General features: G+C 41.4%; 1 protein-coding gene across 1 annotated transcript in view; it reads left to right on the forward strand.

The window, feature by feature from the left end:
* The window catches only part of LOC144770794 (phospholipase A2 inhibitor gamma subunit B-like), a 338,774-nt gene that overhangs the window by 62,055 nt on the left and 254,927 nt on the right, over positions 1-21,792 (forward strand). The window lies entirely within an intron of this gene.

Consider the following 21,792-nt stretch of genomic DNA (forward strand, 5'->3'; position numbering starts at 1 on the left):
TTAAAATACAAACTATTAGAAATGTTATTTTACAAAATGGATTGAGTTTGTTGTCTGAGGTTTTTAGTTGATGAGTGTTAGAAAGTGTGTTTCTGGTTGGCAGAGGTATGCACCCTACCCAAGTAGGGACCACAATCGTAGTCAGGGTAAGTAAGATACACACTAAAAGTTCACCTGTGCTCCCTCCCTGGTAGCTTGGCACAGAGCAGCAGTAGGGCTAAACTTAAGAGTCAATGTGTAAAGTATTTGTGAAACACACTGCACAGTAACACAATGAAAACACTTCAAAAAGACTCTACACCAAGTTCCAAAAATAGGCAATAATTTTGTAAATAAATCAACACCAAAACGACAAACATTCAATAGGTAGAAGTAATACGTTTAAAGAATAAAAGTGTTGTTAGCGCTTTGAAACAATAATCACACATTTAGGTTATCTGGTTGCACAGGACCTAATTATGTAAAAATCATGTTCTTTCATTAAATCATTAAAGGCATCTAAGGTGGTTTGGAAGCCATTTGAGGTTGTGGCCAGAAGAACTGCATCATCTGCATATATTAAAGAATAGGTGCTGAGCTTTTCCCAGCCTTTGGCAAGTCCATAACTCTGTTCCGTAGGTATTTCTTTAAATTGCTTATATAAAGTAAAAACAAAAATGGAGCTAGTTTGCCACCTTGTCTGGCTCCTCTATTAGAAGGTATCGGGGAAGAACACTCCCCACCTGGTGCGTTCTGTACTTTAAGTCTACCAATGCGACTATGATTCCTATTTTCACCAGCAAAGACCATAGCTTTGCACGGTTCACAGTGTCAACAGCACAGGAGAGGTTCATAAAGGCCATTTGCGATGAGCCTTTCCTGACTTTGACATATTTTCCCACCATCAGGGACAAGGTTAACAACTGCCTTACAGTACCCAGGCCGGGTTGAAAACCATATTGTACATCAGTTAAGGATCTTGGTCTGTTTCTACCCAGACCTCCTGTAGGGAAGTATAAATAATCACACAGAAGGTAGTTGCTGCAGCTGGACGTTTATTCCGTTGCTCTCGCTTCAAGTCCCAAGTCGGTAATGCCGGATCACAGATCACGGGCATAACCGGCAACCCACAACAAGTTCAAATAATAATACAACGTCATCATAACACGAGCTTGTCACGAGCAACCAGAAACACCTGAACGCTCGTGACAGCTCGTGTGCATGTGTACATTCCCAACACACCTTCCCCCCTTTAAAAAACAAAAAACAAAAAAAAACAAAAAAAAAAAATTCAGTTCATCACAAAGTCATTAAATCGAACAGGTAAACGATGACAACGTGTTGCCCTAGTGTTGCTAGAATTATTTTCATCATGGAAACGTTCCATATTGTCACTCTGTTTTCCAACATAAAAAAAAACATTGCTGTCCACATCATCCACCGATTGACTGGGCCCTTTAAACAAGGAAACTCTGCTCAAATTCCACACAGAACCACCATCAACCCTGACCGCGTTTCTAAAAACTTCGATAACTTCCCTAGGACTTGACCAAACAGGTAAACCTTTACTCACACCCTCTTTTTTTTTTATACGGACAGAATCACCCACCTTAATGGAACGACAAGACGTAGAACCAATTCTTTTGACCATATCATGTTTCATTTTATCCTTATATGATTGAACCCTGTTTTGAACAGCTTCAAAATCTACTTTCAAACAGTTTTCAGTACCAGCAAAAAAAAAATTTTAAACACCAAGGAACTAACTTAGTACTGGGCTTCCGTCCTCTTAAAAGCTCAAAAGGTGTGACCAAAGTCACAGAATTAGGTGATGTCCTATAAGCCAACAACATGGATTGCAATGCATTTCTCCAATTCAAATTGCCCTTGATAGAGAGTTGTATAGCTTCTTTGATCACACGGTTGAAACGTTCAACCTGGCCATTGGCTTCAGGATGGAAAACTGCAATTTTCCTATGAACAATACCGCACTTAACAAAAAACTGTTCTATTTCCTTGCTCACAAACTGCGGACCATTGTCAGTCACAATCTCCTGAGGAATACCCTCCCTGCAAAAAATCTCTTCTAGAAATTCTATTACTTGACACGAAGTGACCTCCTTCACCATCTTGACCTCCGGCCATTTAGAAAAATAATCTATAAGTACAATGCCAAAAGCCTCCTGTCTTGGTAAACAACTAAAAGGTCCGATGATATCTATCCCCAGTTTACGCCAGGGACCAGAAGGTAAATCAATGGGACATGGTTCTGGACGTAAAGCAACAGCTGTCTTGTCACTATTCGAGCAATAAGAACAAGAACGTACAAAATGGTCCACACAAGAATCAATACCTGGCCACCAAAAGGACTCCTTCAAACGTCTTCTGGTGAAAGATATCCCCAAATGTCCCTCATGAGCAATCTCAAGAATAGAATTCCTAAGAGTAAAAGGTGGAACAATCTTATCACCTCGAAGAATCAAGTCATTCTCCACTGCAAGTTCTTCTTGAACCTTATAAAAACCCATTAAATTCCCAGATAACTTCCTCTGTTCTGGCCAACCATGTACAAGGTACTTCTTGACACTGCACAATTCTAAGTCCTTACTCATCTCTTTCATCCAAACATCCTCTTGCAATGAAAGTCGCTCACCGTACACTAAATTGATATCAAGAAAAGTAAAGGCAACCTCACACTCTTCTTCATTAACTGCTGCAGAGGGATTCGAATCAGAAATCAGTCTGGACATGCAATCGGCATGTACATTCGCCTTTCCTTGAACATATTCAATAGTGCACTGAAAAGATTGTAATCTTGACGCTAATCTCGCAAGACGTGCCGACATAGTTCTGCCTCCACCTGGAGCCATGAGATACACCAAAGGCTTATGATCAGTCTTTATTAAGAATCTCGTACCCCACAAAAAAGGTCTAAAGTGCTCAGCTCCCCAAACACACACCAGTAACTCTCTTTCTATGACAGAATAATTCTTTTCTGCATCCCTCAGGGCTCTCGACGCATAGGCAACAACCCATTCTTTCTCACTATCTTTCTGGAGAAGTACTCCACCCAAACCAGAAGAACTAGCATCTACCATGATGATACATTTCACGCCAACCACAAAAGGTTTGAGACACGGCGCATTCACAACAAACATTTTCAAAGACTGAAAGGCATTTGTCATTTCATCAGTCCAAACGAACTTAGCATTTTTCTTCAATATGCACTTGAACGGGTCAACCTTTACAGAAAAATTTGGGATAAACTTGGCATAAAATTCGATAAGACCTAAAAATGCTACAAGTTGTTCTTTCGAAGTGGGCACAGGAGCATTCATGATGCTCTTAACATGATTTTTCTTAGGTTTGAGTCCTCTATGGAACCCAGCCGAAGCGGGGTCGGGGGCAAGATGGCGGCCTAGACGCTAGGCTGACTGCAGCACTCTACTGAGCTCTGAGGATTAACTGAAATGCTCTGCGGAGGGTTCTACATGGAGCGCAAGAAATGCTAACACGATATCAGAGAGAGGGGCTGAAGCAGGAGAGGTAAAAGTCACCACAGCAGAGGAGGAGAGGGTTGTCGATATCCTCACTAGTTAATAGTGGAGAAACCCTGAGCGTCATGAAAAGAAAGCTGCCAGCTGAATTGTAACTGACACTTCTGAATGGAAAGCTGTGAACGAGATACAGTTGAAAGATACAGTGGCAAAATCTAGCTGGAATTCTGGGCGCCGTGAAAAGGAAAAGCGCCGCTTGCTGAAATGAAAAGCAACTGATACTTTTTAGCGTGAGCAGGAAAGTTCCTCACTCCGTGAAAAGGAAAGCGCCGTCTTATAACTTATAATTGACACCTTTTGCAGCTTCCTTTCGTAGATACAGTGCGAGCTGGAAGCTCTAGTGGGAAAGTGTGAAAGCTCCCGGCGCTGTGGACAAAAAGCCGCCTGCTGAAATGAAATGTAACTGATATTCTACAGCCCAAAGTGTGATACATTTGAAGGATACAGTTGCAAGATCTAGTGGGAACTCTGGCCGCCGTGAAAAGGGAAAGCGCCGCTGGATGCAAGTTGGTAGCTGTAGCGGGAAAGCGCGCGACGCCGTGAGAAGGAAAGCGCCGATGTCTAACTCACAATTGACACTTCAATAGTAAGATACTGTTGCAGCTTCCTTTGGCAAAACACATTAATAATGAGATACTGCTACAACGTACTGAACACTTTCAAGCGCTGCGGAATACCCGACACACTCACCCTTTGGTGGAACCCGGCTCCTATGCGCGGTGGCGTTTCCAGGGAAACAGTGTGTACACAGACAGCAGCAGCAGCTCTACGGAAGCCGAGTCAGCTCCAGGAATTAACGTGGCAAAACGCCAGCTCCTCTCTGGGCGGTTCTCCTTGGTGTTTGGGGAAGGTTTTGCGAAGCGAGACGCGAGGGGGGAAAGACACAGAGATGCCGCCGCCAAAAAATGCTACAGCTGCAGCCACCAGAGCCAGGATTGCAAAAGCGGCGAGGGTGTTGCGAAAGGAGGCAGAGAGACAGCAGCGAGAAGGGCTGATGGAGGATGAAGACCAGCTACAGGTAAAGATGGCAAAATCTAAAAAACAAGCAATTGCAACTGACTCTCCCTCGGGGTCATCAAGACAGGAAATCTTAGCGACCCGTAGAAGAATAAACAGCGTAGGAGGGAAAACTGTGCACGACTTAATGTTTAGAAAGACCCCAAATCAGAATAATTCGCAACTAGAGACTGATCTTGAAACCGAGACTGTATTTACTCCAATACTGAATGGGGGTCAGAGTCTTACAATTGAGGGACAGCAGATTGCCACTTCTGATCCTGAGGAGGGAACATCCAATACTCTTACTAACCCTGAAAATCCTGAAAATTCTGAGAATATAGCAATTAATGACGCTCAGAATGTGGAGATTCCCAATATAATAAGTATTACAAATGACGAGGTTTTAAAAATTAACTTAACTGACCAGCCTAAAGTAATAATATTGGAGGAAGAAAAACAGGTTGAAGCTGACCGGACAGTGTCACTCTCGGGGCCTGGAGGTAATATTCCAGAAATACGAAATGAACTGACTAGTTCTCTGCCTGAGGAGTTTCTTCCTATAATAAATAACAACCGGATTGCTCCTAACGTAATAGTGACAACTCCAGCTCTAGGCAAAACAACTGTTACTGCGGAGGAGATATCTAGTGCACCAAGTGCAAGTAAAGAGATCAATGAACCGACTTTAAATAACACTTTACAATTGCTCACACAACCGGGACAGGTGCAAGAAGTGGAAAAAGACCTCACGGAGTTCTATTCTTTTTCCGATGAGACTGAAGAGGCTGGAGCTGACAATTTAGGAGAATGGTCTGAGAGCTATGAATTGTCTGAAGATGAATCAGAAATAAATATATATTCCTCAGAAGACAGTTTTGATGAGGGGAGACAGATATCAAACACTGTGAAAACTAAGACCAAAGGCAATACAAAACCTATGTTAAAGAAAGTAACAGTCGGCCAACTGGAATATAATAAGGCTCCTGCATCAGACACCCCCGGTGATTCAGAAGTAACCCCCTCTGCACTAGAGACCATCCTCCAGGCTATAGCAGCCCACAGAGAAGAGACGGCCCAGGATAGCAAAAGATCTCGTATAGCTTTCCGCAAGATGCAGGGGGCTGTAAAGAAATTATCCAAGACATGCACAAGGATTGGAGAGCGGGTAACTGAGATGGAACAAAGGGTAATGGCAGCAGAGAAAGATTCTTCCGAAAACTGTGAGAAAATTAAATTACAGGGAGCAGAGCTGGTGGATATCAAATGGAAGCTCGAGGAATTTGAAAATAGGCAACGCCGCAATAATCTTCGAATTCTGGGAATTCCAGAGAAAGTTGAGGGAGAGAACATACGAGCTTTCATTATTAAACTTTTTAGCGAAGCAATGCCTGAACTACAGAGTTGGAATTGGGAAGCTGAAATCCAAAGGGTACATCGTTTCCCTTTTAATCTTCCACCGAAACCAGGACCATATCCAAGAGCCGTTCTAGTGTACTTTGGTAATTTTTTACTAAGGCAGGCGATAGCGGATAAAGCAAGACCAGACCGGAAGATAGCTTGTAATGGTTTTTCTTTCTTTGTGAGACCTGACTTTTGTCATGCAACCGTCGAAAGACGATGGAGGTTGCGAATGCTTATTAAATCATTTCAAGAGAAAGGTGCTCAGGCCTATTTGAACAACCCGGCGACTCTCAAGGTTGTCCATCATGGGCAGACTAAGTTTTTTCAGTCAGAGATAAAGGCAAAAACATATTTAGATGAGATGTCGTAGAATATAATTCATCTGGACTATAACACTTGAACAATTGATAGGGAGAATGTCTCCATCTTCATGCTCTGACATGCTCTGACATTATTTTCTTTTTTTTTTTTTTTGATGGGTGAATTAAAGACGCTTCTCCTAGGGGAGATAGTATATAAAGCAGGAAATGTTTAAATCTAAGGATGTATGATATAGACTGTATATAAGGGTTTTCTTTGTTTTTTGAGAAATAATATGATATAATATGATATACTTCAATGTGATGTAGAATCCTCGTAAGAATACTTAGTTTTATTTCTTTTCTTTATGTTACACTGGTAGCTCAGTAGAAGTGCAGCAACTTCATCACACAGACTCTGGGTGAGTCTGAAAGCCTCAGCAAGAAGGGAGGAAGCGGAGAAGGGGTGGGTAAGAGGGAGGGACGACACGGAGGGAGAGGGGGAGGGAAGGGGAAAATGGAAAAAAGGGGGAAAAAATCAGGCATAATAGCAGGAATAGAGTTAATTTTGGAAAACACAAAGCAGGGTTTGTATATGAAGTATGATTTGAGCAACACTAATCAACAAAGCTACCATATCGATAATGGGTAAACTTAATATACAAACCTGGAATATAGGAGGATTACTGACGGGAGATAAAAGAATGCGACTTGAAGAATTATTAAAACTATACCCCGTAGACATTTTATGTCTACAGGAAACCCATATTCCATGGAACAAAAGAGCATTATTAAGACTGAGGGGATACCATCTGATAGTAGCTTCAACTCAAACGACCAATATAAGGGGGGTTGCAATATTGGCCAAGAGTTGTTATGGACAAGGAATACGCTGCGCATCAGATCCATACGGAAGATGGGCAATTGCCAAATTAGCTAACGGTATTACGATATGTACTGTTTATGGATCCAACCAGGATGATCCTACAACTTTTGAAAAATTGGAAACCGAATTAGCCATTTGGCAAGGGCCATTCATTTTTTGCGGTGATCTGAACATTTCCTTAATACCATCCTTGCCGTCGCAGGCAACTGGATTAAAATATAGCGGTCGGAAACCAAAGGTTTATCAGGCTATTAGTAATTTAATTGGTAGCCTAGGGCTGACTGATATTTGGATGCAAAATAACCCAACAGACTCTGGCTACACGTACTACTCACATCCCCATCAAAAATATGTACGGATAGATTACATTTTTACATCAAAAGATTTAACTCCCTCTTCGCAAATAAAGAAACTTCCGAAAACATTATCGGATCATAACCCCTTAGTATTATTAATTAATTACCAAACCAATTATAGTCAAAAAACTACATGGTCCTTCGATAGGAAATTACTATGCAACCAAGAATATATTGATTTTATTAAAGCTTGGACTGAAGAATTTTTTAGCATGAATCGATTTAGTGCTTCAAGGAATACTGTTTGGGATACTTACAAAGCTGCTCTAAGGGGGGAAACTATTAGGTACCAAGCTAAAATTAGAAATGGGGAGAAACAAGAATTTGGAGTGAAAATAACTACTCTAGCTAAAGCTGAAGAAGAGCATATCAGAAAAATCAGGTTAAGACAAGATATAAGCCAGGTGATGACGCAGATAGCTATACTAAAGTCAGACTTAAACTCTAAACTCAGTCAGAAGGCTGCTGAGACATATCAATCACATAGGAAACAAGTGTATGAAAGCGGAGAGAAAGTGGGCAGACAGCTGGCACTTAGTACGCGACAGAAGATCACAAAAAGGGATATAGCTATTGTAATAGAAAACGGACAGACATTTACTCATCCAGCTGGAATCAATTCCCAGTTTCAAGGGTATTACCAGAAATTATACACAGAGGATATTAATAAATCAGATAAAGAAATAGAAGCTTTTTTAAATAATTTTCTCAGTAACTCCGAGGCTATAGAAACACTGGACACTGATTCAAGGGAGGACCTTGAAAAAGAAATAACAATTGCAGAAGTAAGGACCGCATTATCATTGTTAGCCTCTGGTAAAGCAGCAGGCCCAGATAAAATACCGATTGAGCTATTTAAGATACTTAGCAATCAGCTATTACCGATCCTACATGATCTGTTTCTTGGAATACAATACAATGGTGTACCTCCAACTTCCTGGGAGGAAGCTAATATAATTGTCTTTCCAAAAAAGGGAAAATCCCCAGAGCTCCTTACATCATATCGCCCTATATCCCTTATTAATTCGGACTCTAAATTATACGCAAAAGTCTTAGCACTCAGGCTCAGTGGGGTCATAGAACAGCTCGCTTCCCCATGGCAACATGGTTTTATCCCTGGAAAGGGAACCACTGAACACATCCGCAGGGCAATTGCTTTATTTGACGTCATGACAGCTAAGGGGGAGCGAATGTCTATGATTTTACTGGATGCTGAGAAAGCTTTCGATCGTGTTACCTGGAAATTTCTATGGGAAGTTATGGCACGCAATAATTTTGGCCCCAAATTTATTAACTCAATAAAATCAATGTATCACCGCCCCAAAGCGAAAGTCCTCGCGGCCGGATTATTCTCTGAATCTATTGATATAACAAGAGGTACTAGGCAGGGCTGTCCATGCTCACCCCTGTTATTTGCTTTATATATCAACCCTCTTATTCTGAAATTATTAGAGAGCACTATTATTAAACCAATTGTTAGTTATCAGCTTGAAACGAAAGTACTGGCATATGCTGATGATATCGCGATAGTCACATCTGATCCTACAGAAGCTATTCAGGAAATAGAGGTAATTACGTCGGAATTTGGGACTTACTCTGGGTATTCTCTTAACAAAGGAAAGACGATTATAATAAGCACACCCGACACAGTTTGTATTGATCCTCGAAGAGTTGAAAAAGCTACTTATTTGGGTATTGAACTTTGTGGAAACACTAAAATAATATCACAAATTAACTTTGATCCATTACTGAAAAAAATTGAGAACGACTTTAAAAGGATCAATAGCCTTCATCTGTCTATAATAGGGAGAGTTAATTATGTTAAAATGAACACGTTACCCAGATGTCTCTATTTATTTAGAGCAATACCGCTAGCTATTAAAAAGGAGGTTTTAGCAGCGATTAACTCACTTATATCTAAGTTTGTGTGGCAGAATGGAAAAATAAGGAGGTCTATTGAACTATTGTCTTTGCCTATCGAGAAAGGGGGTCTTACTATACCTAATATGGAACTATATTATTGGGCAGCACAACTAAAACAACTTATGCCATTACTTAGAGGCTACAGTGAACAGAATTTGGAGGGGCATGTCGAAATACCGTCAATATATGAACTTATAGTTGGACGGGAGGCAAATAGCTTGTTACTCCGAAAAACTGAGACAAGAAATTATAAAGCTTTTAAAGGGGAAATTATGATCAATGTTTGGAAAATTTGGTGCCAAATTGCTAAATATAGTAAAGTTGGGAAAATTAATCGTTATACACCACTTCTCTATACTAATTTTATTCAGGTACGGGATTCAACCGTCTTTTTGAAACATTGGGCAAAGATAGGAATTAAGACAATTGGTGATTTTCTAATAAAAGACTACGACACAACTTTTTTGGATTTAAAAATTAAATATAATTTACCGAATGGGGATTTTTTGAAGTTCGCACAAATATTTGCCACACTAAAAGCCAAGGAATCACTAATCTGCTTAGATAAGTATGAAATTATGGATGTAATTTCTAGGGAAAATATTAGAATTGGAACTTTATATAATACTCTTCTAAGTATGAAGAAAGATGATCTCGATAAAACGGAAAAAAAGTGGTCTTTAAAATTGAATAACCCTAATATGGATTTAGACCAGGTGTTAAATATGAGTCAAAAGTTATTGATGGCAAGTAATCTTAAGGCACAATTGTACAAAACCATTTTTGACCTTTACTTCACTCCCGCTAAACTATTCACATGGGGTAAACGAGACAATGATTTATGCCCAAGGTGCACTCAAGGACCGGCAACTCTTACTCATATGATGTATACTTGTCCTAGCTTGACATTAGTGAAAACTATGATAAAATCCTTTTGGGAGGAAATTTTTGGACACATAATTCCAGTATCGGAAACCCTATTTCTTTTTGGTTATGACCTTACCTTAAAACTAGAAAAAGCTGAAGAAAGATTAGTTTTTATTGGCATGGCTGTTTTCAGGATAATCCTATCTGCGAGATGGAAAGACGCAGAGCCCCCTAGCTTTCAGATGTGGTTAGCACGCCTTTTGGCAGCGTATAGATATGAATCTGCAATATTTAAAACAAGAGGGATACGATCCAAATTGCGAGGAGATGCGCTTTGGTGCCCAATAACTGATTGGAAAAATAACTTCGTCCCTGGTGGTATTGGGTGATTATTGACCATATTTATAATTGATTTAGAATGTGTTTATATTATTGTATAATGTATAATTATCTTAAATTGTATTTATGTTGATTACAAACCCTGCAATTCATTTATTTATAACACTGTATTATTTGAGTGAAATTTGAATTGATGTACTGTTGTAATGATGTCCCACTTATTATGCCTGAATAAAAATAATATTAAAAAAAAAAAAGGTTTGATTCCCATTCCACTTATAGTATGTCCAAGATATTCCACCTCTTTTTGTTTAAACTTGCATTTGTCAAGACGTAGTGTAAGACCTTTGTCCGCTAAGGCAGCAATCACGCACTTTAAATTATTGTCATGTTCAGTGTCATCTTTTCCATACACTAAGATGTCCTCCTGAAATGCTATGGCTCCACTCAAACCCTCCAAAGTATCCCTCATTAATCTTTGGAATACTGAGGCCGCACTCGCTAAGCCAAAAGGCATGCGACAAAACCTGTATAATCCTTCAGGCGTGATAAAGGCAGTTATGTTTTTGGATTCTTCAGCAAGTACTACCTGATGGTAGGCACTGGCTAGATCAACACACGAGAAGACTCGTGCGCCAGCCAGCGTCGAGACCATCTCATGGAGATTGGGCAAAGGATGTGAATCAACCCAAATAGCACCATTGACACTACGGAGGTCAATGCATAATCTGAGTTCCCCAGTGGACTTAACCGAAATTACAATGGGGGAAACCCAAGGTGATGACTCTATTGGTTCAATAATGCTTTTCTCACATAGATCTTTTAGCATTTCTTTAAGCTTGACTCTGTATGATAAAGGAACATTCCTTACTCTATGTCTTACAGGGATGGCATTCTCATTTAACTTGATGACATGTTCGAATCCCTTATACTGGCCCAACTTACCACTAAAAACGGTAGGAAAAGATTTACGCAAATCTTCTACAAGTAGTGAACTATCCTCAGTAACACTTGAGACATTCAATATTTGCTCAACATAAACAGGCGGATTGGCCCTGGGATCAATTTTCATTCCTAATTGGTGTTGGTGTGGCCAACTTAGGAGTGACAATCCAGATCTTGACACATAGATTTTCCCTGAAATGTGTCGGTCAGAAAATTGTATGTTTGCTATAAAGTAACCAATTAAGTCAATTTTGTGGCCTGTGTATCCACCAGGAGAAACATCAGATTCAAGTAATTTTTTGTTCGGGAATTTGTCTCTAAACACACCTAAGGAAATGATGGTATACCATGCGCATGAATCTACGAAAATTTCCAAACTCACTTCATCAATAGTTATAATACAAGATGGAAATTTAGTGCAATCTCCATCCCCACATACATTGATAACTGTGTTAACCTGAAACCTTTCTTCATCATCCGATTGGTAACCATCACAGTATTCATGTATACAGTTCATTTTCCCCTGTGCTGATCTGCAAAATTTTGTGAAATGGCCCTTTTTGTTGCACTTTGAACATGTTTTCCCTAAAGCAGGACAATTCTTATAATCTGCTAAATGTCCGTCACTACCACATCTAAAACATAGCAGTTTGGAAGTTTTCCTCTCATATTTCTGATTCCTGAATTTGTTATCACTTCTAGAAGAATATTCATTTCTCTGGAAAAAACTTTTCTTAGACTTATCCACATCTTTAGGTATGCTAAAAACATCACTTTTATCATTGCCCCTAATCTCTTTGACAAACTTCTCTGAATGTTCTATAGACTTCGCGATATCTATAGCATTATTAAGAGACATATCAGATGTTGTCCAAAGACGTTCCTGCACTTTTTTGTTGTTAGTTCTCATCAAAATCTGGTCCCTTAACACTTGTTCATATGATATGTGTTCGAAATCACACGTGACAGCCAAAGATCTTAAAGCTGATACAAAATCCTCTACAGGTTCATCAGTGCGCTGCTTCCGAGAATAAAATATAAACCTCTCCATGACCACATTCTTTTTTTTTCCATATCTTAAACTTAACTGTAAAGAAGCATATTCATATACATTAATGTTCCCTGGGTTTACTAAGGCTGGCAATGTTTTGAATTCTTTCAAGGCTATACCACCCAAGCAATGTTTTAGGAGTGACAGCTTCCTTTCCGGTTCACACTCCCCTTCTTCCAATACATCAACATAAGCCAAAAAAACAGGTTCCCAAATCTCCCAAGCCATGGGTGGTTCACCAGGTGATGACAAAAATGAAGGTGGGGGTACAATACCTGACATGTTAATTCACTATTGAACACACTAAGTGTAAATCAAAATGCAGGATAATAAAGGAAAGAAAAGGGGAAAAAAAATATATATAATTATATATATATATATTTTTTTTTTTTTAAACTTTCAGCATTAAAGTTATACTAATTAATTTAAATTACAGGACACGTAGTGTGCGTATCACTGAAAACCTTCCAATGAATGAAAATCCTCAACGCGATTTCTCCAGAAGGTGGGAAGTTCAATAGATGACAAATCAGTTTATCGTTGCGCACTGTTGTTTTAAGATTCGGGAAGCGTCTTGACTAGGTCCGAAGAACCGGAAGGATTGTCTCCAGGAAACTCGTCTTTATTGCTTCCAAGGTCACGCGATGACGTCAGACGTCGCGTTAATCAGTGCTGACTCAAATACCCATGCGCGAGCCTTTGCACGCATATATCGGTAAAGAAGGCTCGAGAGCTGGAGTCGGCGATTTTTAAAAGACGCCACAAACCAATGAGTAAGTAATTTAATTCACAACTCTTCTGTTGATCGTACTCTTCCCTCAGTAGTAATCCAACGCTGTACAACGAATTTTGATGGTGTTGGTCGATTTTATGTAGAAGTGAAGAAAAAAAACCCAGAAAAACAAATCCTCTTTTTTTTTTTCCAGGATAGTAAATCCTTAGATGCAGGTAACGAAAATCCGATCCCGCCCGTCGCCAGTGTAGGGAAGTATAAATAATCACACAGAAGGTAGTTGCTGCAGCTGGACGTTTATTCCGTTGCTCTCGCTTCAAGTCCCAAGTCGGTAATGCCGGATCACAGATCACGGGCATAACCGGCAACCCACAACAAGTTCAAATAATAATACAACGTCATCATAACACGAGCTTGTCACGAGCAACCAGAAACACCTGAACGCTCGTGACAGCTCGTGTGCATATGTACATTCCCAACACCTCCAGTCTCGGTAAGACGATATGGCCTAGTATTTCCATGGTTGGATTTATCAATGAAATTGGTCAATAACAACTTTGCAGCTTCCTATCGTCTTTTAAAAAAACCTAGACTATTATTGCCTCATGCCAGAAAATGGGCACTTCCTCCCTAATCGCTGGTCAGAAGACGTTAATAAGCAGTGGGGCTCAGGAAGTTACATTGTTTCAAACCCCCCACCAGAACGCCATCTGGCCTTGGAGCTTTTCCTTCAACACTCTTGTTAATGGCATTTATAACTTTAGCAATTTCAATAGAATCACTTAGGGGCATATTAGCAAGGCTGGCGATATAATTATCGCCGCTTTAGCGTCCGTTTTCGGGCGATAAGCTGCGATAATTATATCGCAATATCATCAAGGACACGCTAGCTCGTGTTTCTTTGATGTAGAGCCCGTTTTTTCACAGCCTCGCATCGCTAATGAGATGCAAAGAAGGCGTGGCTGTGAAAACAACACATGAAAATATCACGAAGGCAGCTTTGCGATATTGACAAGGAGGTGCAGCGATAAAAAAAATCGCGCTACCTTGGTCTTAACGCTGGAATTTAACGAGAGTCATATCAGCAATATTATCGCTGTTTTCCATGGAACAAAGCTGGAAAACCAGCGATGTTCCATCGTAAACATTGCTATCGCTGAAATATTATCGCCATAGCGCTATGTATTGTTAATATAGCGTTATCATGGCGATAATTTTCAGCGATAGCCGGCGATAATATCCCTACCGCTATGTGGGGCCAGCGATAATTATCGCTAGCCCTTGTTAATATGCCCCTTTGCTCTTTAGCCTCATCATCAGTGATCGTTAATTGAATATTCTCTTCACCCAAAAAATCAACAACTATATCTGAAGCGAATGCTTTTTCAACATGCACTACCCATAAATCTGTAGATATATGACATCAACCCTCTGGATACTTTTTCCGTAAAAAATGGACGGATTATGACTTCCCAGAACTTTCTGCAGTCCGTGGCGATGGCGACTAATTACAGGTCATCCCGGGCACATTTTCTAATTTCGTGTTTCCTATGCTGAATGACTGACTTAAAGGCCTGCTTAGCTTCACTGACAGCGATAGGATCTCTGTAAACTACATTAATTTCTGATTTAACTTGCCCATGAGGTTTGAACATGCTGCATTGAACCATCTGTGTAGATGGGAAGTTTTTGCTTGATTTCTCACCATTTTCTTCTTTGACATGTATTCACAAATAACTTTATAACTGTCCAAAATAGACACACAATTTTTTTCTAGAGAAAGACATCTTAATTCCTTCTCCATTGTTTATTATTGAAACCATTCATAAAATTTGCTGTGCCAACCTTAACCCATTTAATTCGTTAACCATTGGAGTATCCATGTCCAGTTCTTCACAGCGGTTTGCTTTCCCTAATATGTTTACATCTAGAACAAGGAATAATGGGTTATAATTACTTATACAGTTCGATATAACTTTAAAATCCACAATTCGGTAGGACAGACTGTGACATACTAAACTGTAATCTATAGTTGTGTTTAAACAGAACTTGTAAAAGTTGGGAAATGCATATTTTCGCTGGCAAAGACGATTTTTTTCTTTATTAGTGAACCATTTAGCGTTTCTCCATATGGGGAATGTTTAAAGTGCGAAATATCCTTTCCACACCCTTCTGCTGAGCCTCAAGGAGGTTGGCCGCTAAAACATTTGGAAATATTAAAATCCTCAATCCACACAATAAAAGTGTCAGCCTTACAATTGTCATAGATATTTGATAACACCCCATTCAGACAATTAATTATATCAGTGGAACTCTGGTCCAAAATATTATTATAATAGTTTGTAGCAATAGAGGACTTCATTTACAAGCCCATTGTGCTACTGGTGCGTCACTTTTTTTAACGCACAGTTGATGCAATGGGCATGCCCATTTTTACCAGGCCACGTAACGTCATCCTGTGTGACTTTTCATGGGAGTTGGTGTGAGTGTTCCCACGCAACATCCATGGAACCGGACACATTACCAGATTTGCAACTTTTTGTAAAGTTGGGAATGTATCAGAATCCTATTTCTTCCCTGGGGAGTCATAGGAGTGGTGCAATAAGGAGAAATACTTTTCTCTCTCCTTATTTTTTAGGTCTCCGCCTGCGAAAGACTGCGCAGTCTCGCTGGCGAGATTTAATGGGGTAGAGTGAACATCACTAGCGAGGTTAAGCCCCGCCCCTCTTCTCAATTGGCTGGCCTCCTAAGCGGTGGCCAGCCATTGGAGAAGAGGCCCTAGTGACGTTCTTCTTTCTATCTAGGCCCCGTCCTTTTCAGATTGATGGTGTGTTTTTGACTTTCTTTCTTACATTCTTTTATATAATAAACAACAGTCAAAAACGCGTCCCCCAGTCTGAAAAGGACGGGGCTTACCATTGGGGCGGACCGTGGAGAAAGTTTCGGCTCTGCCCGCGCCGTCGTCCCTGCCCTTCCACTGGCTGAGCCTGGCCCAGGGGAGGGGGCGGGGGACGCTCCCTCTTATCCCTGTTGTGACTTTTGCATCTTCAAGGACCAGGAAGATGGTCACGTCACATTGGGGTTTACTCGTTGTTGTATGAGGCTATAACTAAACTTAAAAGAGGACGTTTCTTTGCTCCTAAGAAATATCGACGCGCACCAGGGCGTCTTGACTGTGAGAGTTGGGGGTGGCAGAGGATACTCACAGGGTCTTGGGCAGCTCATCGTCCATCATGGCGGGGTGGCTGAGGGGAACGGCCCGGGCGTGAGCTGAGGAGTCGGTAACTGCGCTTCTCCAAGACCATGAGCGGCGCTCGCGCTCCACTCCCACACACACACATGCGAGACACAGAGAGAAGGGGAGGGTGGGGGGCAACCGTCACAAGATGGCGGGCAGAGGAGGAAGGAGACCACGCATGCGTGCGCCGTGGGTCGGAAACAGGCGTCCAAGAGCGTCACGTCATGGGCTGCTCAGAACACCTTATAATTGCGGCTCTGCTAGCGCCATCATGGAGTTCGGTAAAACGTAATATCTTAATGTAAATGGCTTGTCCGTGCTGCGAAGGTGGCAAAATAGGAATCCCTGAAGTTCTTCGCATGTGACACGGTCGATGTTGCAGCGATACTTTAGCAAATCTTCTATCCACTGTAGAAGGAACTCCAGTTCTGACCGTGCGTGCTACTGAAAAGTTAGTTGTGGCTACTAGAAAGAGGCCCCTTATTGGATTCACTGTTACTGGCTTCTGGATATCACTGGAGCACAGTTTTTAGGTCTCCGCCTGCGAAAGTATGTAATGAATAATGGAAACCGCAAAGTACCATAGGGGAGTCATAAAGAGGCATCGAAAGTAGCATTTCTTTATACAGAGGGCCACCTTAGAAGTCCTGGTTTTGCAGCCACTATCACAGTACAACTATTAAAAAAAACACGGCCTAGTATGCAAATATGGGCTCCAAACCCCTATTATTGTGCTAGAACTGCTGGATAAGTAGCCGGGACTGGCTGAGGGTGTCCAGTACGACATGCGGTACCTTGGCAGCTACAAAAGCTGTCATTCGGACATGGACAGGTGTCAAGCAGAGCTGCAGGACTTGGGGTGTCACCGGAGGTAGCATTGCTGTATTTTTGCTACTGCCTTTTAGGCGCCACTGTTTTAGAGCAACCTTTTTGAATAATAAGTGGTTTAGTAAGTTATGGTAACCAAATGATTCTACCTTTCTGACGCTTTATTGCAGGTCAGTTTTTCCTTCTTTGAGTTGGCAGGTATGTCTGCAGGACTCGTGCCGAGAAGTAGATGTGAGGCACTTTAAACCCCCCCCCCCAAAAAAAAAAACGCTTGCTGGTGCCGATGTCCTGGGGTGTTTTCACACCCCTTAATGGGCGTCCATAGTTCAAAGCCATGGAAAGCCGCTATTTACCGTGGTTATTCACAGTAGTTCTCCGCTCGTTTTCCCCACCGTGTGATATCAGCTCCTCACCGGGAGACTGTGACACGATTTCGGCTCCCATCACACTGACACCATGTGACACTTTTTTCAGTCTGCATTTTAAAACAGCGCTTTTGTGTTACTGCATACTTCAAGTATACTATTATCAGAAAATGCCTGAAACGGAGCATTGCTGGAGTATCTTTACTCACACTTGGTACTGTTTGTTTGTGTGAGTTTGTCTTGGGCCGTCTAGCGCTTAAGAATGCGTGTATTGTGTTTACCACCTGTAATTGTGCCCACGTGTCCCAGCTCTCCCTGCTTTGGATTTTCGTGTTATATATTCTTTATAATGAGCTGTAGGATATAATTTTTTTTTTTACAATTCCCTTTAAGTCCACGTGGTAGGATGCGACCTGTCACCTTAATGTCACTGATATATTTTCAATGAAACCGAAGATGTTTGGGTAGGCATTAAAGAGTGCTAGTGAAAGTGTCATTCTTGCCAAATAAAATGCACGCTCGCCTGCCTGTGTGTGTGTGTGGCTCTGTATGTGTGTGTGGCTCTGTGTGTGTGTGTGTGGCTCTGTGTGTGGCTCTCTATGTGTGTGGCTCTGTGTGTGTGTGTGGCTCTGTGTGTGTGGCTCTGTGTGTGTGGCTCTGTGTGTGTGTGTGTGGCTCTGTGTGTGGCTCTGTGTGTGTGTGTGGCTCTGTGTGTGGGTGTGTGTGTGGCTCTCGGTGTGTGTATGGCTCTCTGTGTGTGTGGCTCTGTGTGTGTGTGGCTCTGTGTGTGTGTGTGGCTCTGTGTGTGTGTGTGGCTCCATCTGTGTGTGTGGCTCTGTGTGTGTGTGTGGCTCTGTGTGTGGTTTTCTGTGTGTGGCTCTCTCTGTGTGTGTGGCTCTCTTTCTGTGTGTGACTCTGTGTGTGCGTGGCTCTCTGTGTGTGTGTGTGTCTCTCAGTGTGTGGCTCTCTGCGTGCGTATCTCTCTGTGTGTGTGTTGGGCTCTGTGTGTGTGTGTGTGTGGGGCTCTGTGTGTGTGTGTGTGGGGGGCTCTGTGTGTGGGGGGGGCTCTGTGTGTGGGGGGCTCTGTGTGTGTGTGGCATTTGCAAGAGACTAAGCTATTGGCATTGAAAATGACAATGTCATTTATTTATCTGTTTTCAAAACCAACACATAAAAAAAATGTTGTCATATACAATGCCAATAGCTCTAACTTTTGCATAGGCAAGACCGTTGCATTGTAAATGCTTGTTCCTCTTTCAATGAGTGCTGCATTCTGCAGCATGCATAGAAAGAGGAAAATGCCATCAATGATTGTTTTTGTGCAGGGATGTGTCCCTTCCTGCACAAATACAATCACCCAGCGACGCAGCCACCCTTGCAGCATGACGCAAGGGTGCCTCCACTGGCGCATGGCAGACAACTGTGCGCCAGCGTAAAGTAAACCACACAGATGTGTCATATTGATGTTAATAAGATGCATCCCTGTGTTTTTAAAATGACGCAGCTCAGCGCAGTTATACGACTTATGGTACCATGCTGCATCATGTTGTAATAAATAAGGCCCTGTATCTGCAAAACGGGTTTGAGATATACAAAGAATTTACACATCACACCAATCTTAATAGGGGTAAGGCTCACTGCCAAGAATATCACCATTCCCCCCGTCAGCCTAACAGATGGAAAGGGTTTTGAAGGATTGCACAAAGTTTGAAAACCCTAAAGCAGAAATCCTCTTGCATCCAGCTTTCTCGACAGCAAATTAAATTATAGTTCAATATCATCCCCCTTTAGTCTTTGTTTGATAATTTGGTGTGTAGGCCAGCAATATTCCAAGAAAGGATTTTTAGACCCCCCTTCATGGTGGAGTCCAATACATCTGCTAAATGTACAGTCAAGATGATTTCAAGATCCATTACTGGTGGATCCTTATCAGGGATACCAAATCTGATCCTCTGAGGGATATGACCTCTGGATTATTAGTAGTGGACTACTGACAGATATATCTATTGACATCTAAGAGTGTTCTGCCCGTGTGTTGACTAGGCCCCCAGCAGTTGGCTGTCTCGTCCTACCCATATTAGTGTGTTGTAAAGGTGACAGTGTCCTGGGCGTGTCTTTTGTAAGATGGATTTTTGGTGCCTTCCCAATATTGGAGCTAAAGACCTCTGGCATAGCCAGTATGCAATGCTTAGTGCTAGTAATTTTGCTAGGAGTTACATCCTGTGTTGAACTTAGTTTAGTTTTAGTTTATTTTATTTTTGCGTAGTTAATTAAAACCATTGCAATAGTTATATAAAACTTTATAAAGAAAGAAACACTATAAAATTCATAAAACATCGTTATTAAAACCATTTAAAAGCCAAAGATGGAAAATGCATTGCAGGTAAAATCACAATTAGGTTGTGCTAGTTAAGTAAAGTCAATGGATCGCTGGATGCTGAATTTTGTTTGTCTCAGATTATCTTTATTCCAGGCCGCTTGCCCATTTGTCCAATCAAATTGTCTCTGCTTATTGCAAGATTTATTCCTCTGCTGCTGCTAGGCATCTTTGATGAGGTTCCACTACAGCCTTTTACCCGCCTGCTAGTCTGCTTCGCTGTGATGGACTTTGCAAAGCATTCTTTAGTATTTTTGGCATTTTTTGTTCAGCCATCATCAGGAATTTTACCAGTCTGCAGTTTAGTTGAGTATTTGCTGGGTTTAAGCAGGCCAGCCCTACTTGCCTTCTAGTACCGATACCTTTCTGTTTAAAAGGTTCTTTTAGGAATTGTTGCCTTGCTTGGTGCAGTTCTTCGCATAGGCAAATTAAGTGAAGAATATCGCCATTCTTGATGTTGCACAGCCTGCAAGTATCTTGCCCTTTTATCCTCAACCATGGTGGTAGATGATGGGTGCATGGAAGGATCCCCAGGCTTTACCTTAGGAAATTCATTTTAGGGCCCTAGGATAGCCCTGATTAAAGTATGGTTGTGGGGCAAGTGATTTATAGGAACTGAGAGTCATCCAGGCATGAGATCTTTTCGAGAAGCTCGCCTTGTCCTCCAATAAGGAAATTAGTTTTATGTTTTTTAAAACTGAGGTAGCTGAGTTGCGCATCCCAGAGTCCAGAGAGTTTAGTAGAATCCAAGGCTAACTGAAGATTGTTTCTTGCCTGGGAGAATTCCCTGTGTTGTATATCGTGCCACAACAAATAGTTAAGCTTGTTTGTAGTAGCGCTTCTTATCTTGTGCCAACAGATGATATATGCACCATACCTGGATAAGACTTGTTGTTGGAGGCCAAACTCCAGCCTTATTTGCCCAGGTGATGTGTAGGACCGAAGGTAGAACATAGGGGCATATTAGCAAGCAATAGCGATAATTATCGCTATTGCTTGGTTAGAGACAAGATTTTACCGCTGAGCTGCGGCGATTTTTATCGCAAATAAACCTTGGTATTTCCAAGGTTTATCGCAAATGCGATAAAAATCGGCCGCAATGCATGAATATCGCTGAAAAGTCAGCGATATTCATGCATTACAGAGCTAATGCTCTTAGCCATGTTATCCACCTCCCATTGGATAACATGGCTAAGAACTGCTCAGGGCAGGTGTTAGCTTTTGGAGATATTCGCGCTTAGCGCGAATATCTCCATAAGTTGGTAATAGGAGATAGCGATGTTAGCGACTGTTTCCAGTTGCTAACATCTTGGCACGCCCACTTTGCATGTCATTAGTGATAAATATCACTGACATGCAAAGTGGGGCCCAAGATGGTCGCTATCTCCTACTAGCAGTCGCTAACTGGTGTTAGCGACAGCTAGGTAATAGGGAGATAATTTTATCTTCGCTTTCTTGGCTTTTAAAGCCAAAAAAGCGGAGATAAACCCCCTTGATAATATGCCCCATAGTTCTATAAGCTTTAACCAGCGTACTGTCCAACTCCTTAGCATCTCTTCCCCAGATCGCCTCGCTACCACAAGTGAGCGAGGAGAGAAGTTTGGCTTGAACTACCTTCAATAGCAGGGTCAAAGTCGGTCCCTTCAATT

Source organism: Lissotriton helveticus, chromosome 7 (genome assembly GCF_964261635.1).
Source record: "Lissotriton helveticus chromosome 7, aLisHel1.1, whole genome shotgun sequence".
NCBI classification, from domain to species: Eukaryota; Metazoa; Chordata; class Amphibia; order Caudata; family Salamandridae; genus Lissotriton; species Lissotriton helveticus.